Genomic DNA, 5,414 nt, shown 5'->3' on the forward strand with positions numbered 1-5,414 from the left:
CTCTTAGGTATCTACACCCACGGCTCGAAGTGGTTAATTCTAGAGAGTAGGTGGAGTAAGTCTAACATACAGAATTGTTGAGGGCTAGCTCATTTCGGACTTCTTATGGCTCAATAATGGTAAAGCCATAGGCAAGTCTATAAAGACTCCATTATTAAGTCCAAAGCTCCCGAGGTGTGCACCATATCCCACATAGTCACGGCTCAAGAAAATCGATAATAGATCCCAATTTCACTTACCCTAATATAATTAACAACATCAACCATTTATAGGCTACTTAAGGACCTCTCTTCTTAAGCAAGAGAAGAGAAACCAAATGCTCTGATACCACTATAATGGAATTGGCCTATTTAACTTGAGAGTAGCGACAATTAATGAGAGTACGTTTGAGAAATTACTTTGTGAGCATAGCAGGTGAACATAATTGAAGATATCAACATAATCATAGCAATTAGTTAACTTGGCATGAACAATACTTTTGCAAGAGAGAGAATTTAGAGAAGATGACAACAATTGAGGACCGGATTTATGTGGAGCCATTCCCCCCTCCAATAGGCATTTGTATTATGATTTCTCCCATGAAGAGACACTTGTTACAATACAATCTTTGTGTTCCTTGAGACCTAGGTGATGCAATGAAGATGGAAAGCTTCATGCATCACAAGCATAACATAAACTTTGAAGAAAGCTTTAACTATCCCAATCCTCAGTCTCAAGACCTCAAACACCTTCGAAGATGGAGAGACTTAGGAGGGAATGAGGGTAGGGAAGAGGAAGCAGAAACAGTTCATAGGAGAAAGAATTAGTTCCTCACTTATCATAACTCTTCTTGCTAGCATACATAATAGCATAGTAATGAAGATGGAGAAGATGGCAAGCTTAAGCATTGAAGCATGGCTCTTAGTTGGTTTGTAGTCCATAGCCAAGAGTGTTTGTGTAGGCTCTCAACCTCTATTTGCTTGGAGAAGGAGAGGGAGCTCTTGCACTTTGCACAATGCACAATGAGAGTGTGTGTCGGTGTGTGTGGGAGAGTATACCCCTCAAGAAAACCCCTAGCTTGCTTTGGTCGACCCCCCCTTGTATCTCATGCTTGAAGCTCATTGGACCCCTCCAGGCCTAGCCAATCAAAAGCAGGAGGTATTACAAGCAAAAAAGGGTAGCCTTGCGACAAGTGTCCCCCCTTTCCCCTTTGAGAGAGAGAGGACTTGATAAATGCAAAGATAATTAATTAATTCTCCTAAATTATATTTGGACCCCTTGGGTGTCCAACCAATAGACTTCAGGCACACCATGAGGGCAACATGAGGAGGAACTTGACAAGTGTTCCTTTTGCTTTCTTTGTACCAAGCATGCCTTGTGTGAGTGTGTGGGTGTTATCTCTCATCCCCCTTCTTGTTGGGCTCGCCCCCTCCTTGTAGGGATTGGATTCGACTTTTTGACACCTCAAGTCCCTCATCCTTAGGCCCAGTTCCCACCACAAGCTTGGCCCTGAAGCACTTTAAGCTTGGCCTGGGTTCTCATTTTCAAGTACAGCCCTAGCATCTCAAGCATGACAAGCACCTCAACCATCTCAATCATCAAGCACCCCTTAAGCATCTCAAGCACCTCAAGCACCTCAGTCATCAAGCACCACAAGCACCTCAGTCATCAAGCACCACAAGCACCTCAAGCACCTTAATCTTGGGTTGGGTTCCCACCTCAAGCTCAGCCCTATCTTACCTAAGGTCAAAGGACTTTTACACACATTATTGGAGGTCTTCAATGAAGCTAACCCTAAGGTCTTATGCTCCATGGGTTAGCCTTGCTCTTTGATAGACCATCTCTCATTTGGGCCCCTTTACCAGTGGTCCGGCATTGAGATTGATCTATAAGCACATGTCTATATCTTAACCCTTGTTCTCGTTTATTCTCCCACATTAATGATCAATTTAATAAGAGAAAATCATTTAGGGTGGTTAGATATTAGATTTCATGACAGAATTTAGTGTAAAAATCATTCAAAAGAGTCAGTTTACCTCCAAAAACTCTTCTGTAAGTTTTTCAAGTTTTTGGAAAAAGTGTTTTTCAAGCATTGACTCCCACTCTCTCTCTCTCTCTCTCTCTCTCTCTCTCTCTCTCTCTCTCTCTCTCTCTCTCTCTCTCTCTCTCTCTCTCTCTCTCTCTCTCTCTCTCTCTCTCTCATGCACTATTGGCATCCAAATAGATGCGGGAGCACTGTCATTGTGTCCCCCCCTCCCTCTCTCTCTCTCTCTCTCTCTCTCTCTCTCTCTCTCTCTCTCTCTCTCTCTCTCTCTCACACACACACACACACACACACACACACACACACACTCTCTCTCTCTCTCTCTCTCTCTCTCTCTCTCTCTCTCTCTCTCTCTCTCTCTCTCTCTCTCTCTCTCTCTCTCTCTCTCTCTCTCTCTCTCTCTCTCTCATAACAGGTCTTGAGTTCAACTCTCTTTGGATAGATCTCTCAGGTCTCTTGGAATAGCTTCCTACGATGTTAAAATTCTCTTCTTCTTCTTCGTCTTCTTCCTCTCTCTCTCTCTCTCTCTCTCTCTCTCTCTCTCTCTCTCTCTCTCTCTCTCTCTCTCTCTCTCTCTATGATGAACGCTCTTCCCTGGGCAAGCCTTACCATCTCAATTTTCAAACGTGGAAGTCTCCAGTGGGAAGCAGTCATTTCTATGCTTTATCTAAGGCCTCACCCACATTGATCGTGCAACTCATCTCACCCACAAAAATGATACACAATTATAACTCTCTCTCTCTCTCTCTCTCTCTCTCTCTCTCTCATAAAAGCTAGTACATCACACTTATCTTGTATATTATAGAGCAACTGGACTTGGGACTACCTTGCTTTGGGCTTGTACACCCATGCATGTCTCAACCTTTCTGCCAAACTTCATCAGCATCCTCATAATCATGTTGTTGCCTATGCTCTACTTGATCCAAGCCCCGGTCTGGGTGAAAAAATTGAAATCATTGCAAACCCATAAGAGCACAAACAGGATAGCATCACCCGTAGTACCTCCGACAAAGAGCACGTCAGCCACGCACAGAAACAGCACACCAATGCACACAGGCACGGCTAAAGAAATGAAGACGGGTGTGAGGAGCACAAGGGTGATGACAATGTCGGTGACAGTGAGGCCACCGAGGAGAGAGACGCCTTTGATGATGAGCATAATTTGGTTGGATGCAGGAGTATGCTTGTGAGTGCTCTCAAAGATGCTATTTTGTCTCTCTCTCTCTCTCTCTCTCTCTCTCTCTCTCTCTCTCTCTCTCTCTCTCTCTCTACTGTATAATCTCTTGTGTGTGAAATCTATCTCTCTCCATTAAGTAATCTACTCAAATATCTATTTAGCTACGTCATGTTTCCTAACAATTTTCGCTACTCTCAAGTTAAATAGGTCAATTCCATTACAGTGGTATCACATCATTTGGTTTCTCTTCTCTTGCTTAAGAAGAGAGGTCCTTAAGTAGCCTATAAATGGTTGATGTTGTTAATTATATTAGGGTAAGTGAAACTGGGATCTATTATCGATTTTCTTGAGCCGTGACTATGTGGGATATAGTGGACACCTTGGGAGCTTTGGACTTAATAATGGATTCTTTTTAGACTTGCCTATGGCTTTACCATTATTGAGCCATAAGAAGTCCGAAATGAGCTAGCCCTCAGCTATGTTAGACTTACTCTACTACTCTCTATAATTAACCACTTCGAGCCGTGGGTGTAGATACTTAAGAGCCGATTTTCAAAGGCTAAGAGGAGTGGCAACTAAAGTTTTGAATTGCCAAAGCATACACTAAGTACATACATAAAAATTTGTTAACATGGCTGACAATAACCAAGAGAGTAGAATGAGCATTGATAGCTTTGATTTTGCACATGAAGGTGCTAATGATGATACTCCCATATTTGTGAATTATCTCGTAACTAGGTTGCAGCAAGCTATGGGCAACCCTGCCTTGCAAGCCGAAGTTACTCAACAACTGCACGCTTATGGGATTTACCTTCCTCTCCAAGAGGAGAGAGAGCTTAGGAGGCCCTTGAAGAGACCCCCAAAAGAAGACTCTCTCCCATACGAGAGGAGGAATCCAAAGAGCAAGAAAGCAATGAAAGTTTAAGTTCCTCTGAAGATGTGGCTCCACAAAGACGGAGGTTTAGATGACCAATGGAGCATAATACCTTAGGGCTAGCTTCATTGAAGACCTCCAATGATGTGTGTAAAAGTCCTTTGACCTTAGGTAAGCTAGGGCTGAGCTTGGGGTGGGAACCCTGCCCAAACTTGAGGTGCTTGAGGTGGGAACCCGGCCCAAGCTTAAGGTGATTGAGGTGCTTAAGGTGCTTGATGATTGAGATACTTGAGGTGCTTGACATGCTTGAGATGCTAGGGTTGTACTTGAGGTGAGAACCCAACCCAAGCTTGAAGTGCTTAAAGGCCAAGATTGTGGTGGGAACTGGGCCTAGGTTTGAGGGGCTTGAGGTGTCAAAAGTTAAAAAGTCAATCCCTAAAAGGAGGGGGTGAGCCCTACATGACGGAAGGATGAGAGAGAACATACACACACTCACACAAGGCATGCCTATTTTACAAAGAAAGCAAAGGGGACACTTGTTAAGTTCCTCCTCATGTTGCCCACATGATGTGCCTGAAGCCTATTGGTTGGCCACCCAAGGGATCCAATGATAATTTAGGAGATTTAATTAATTGTCTTTCCATTTATCAAGTCCTCTCTCTCAAAAGGGAAACGGGACACTTGTCCCAAGGCTACCCTTGTTGGTTGTAATGCCTCCTGCTTGTGATTGGCAAGGCCTGTAATGCCTCCTGCTTGTGATTGGCAAGGCCTGGAGGGGTCCAATGAGCTTCAAGCATGAGCTACAAGGGGGGGTCGACTCAAGCAAGCTAGGGGGTTGCTTAGGGTGTATACTCTCCCACACACACTCACACACACTCTCATTATGCAATGTGCAAAATGCAACAGCTCCCTCTCCTTCTCCAAGCAAGTAGAGGTTGAGAGCCTACACCAACACTATTGGTTATGGAGTGCAAATCTAACCAAGAGCCATGATTCAATGCTTAAGATTGTCATCTTCTCCATCTTCATTACTATGCTATTATGTATGCTAGCAAGAAGAGTTATGATAAGTGAGAAACTAATCCTTTCTCCTATGAAATGTTTCTTATTTCTCTTCGCTACCCTCATTCCCTGCTAGCTCTCTCCACCTTTTAAGGTGTTTGAGGTCTTGGGACTGAGGCTTGGGATAGTTAAATCTTTCTTCAAAGTTTATGTTATGCTTGTGATGCATGAAGCTTTCCATCTTCATTGCATCACCTAGGTCATAAGGAACACAAAGATTGTATTCTAATAAGTCGCTCTTCATGGGAGAAATCATAATATAAATGCCTATTGGAGGG

Source organism: Adiantum capillus-veneris, chromosome 8, assembly GCF_014529385.1.
Source record: "Adiantum capillus-veneris isolate H3 chromosome 8, ASM1452938v2, whole genome shotgun sequence".
NCBI lineage: Eukaryota > Viridiplantae > Streptophyta > Polypodiopsida > Polypodiales > Pteridaceae > Adiantum > Adiantum capillus-veneris.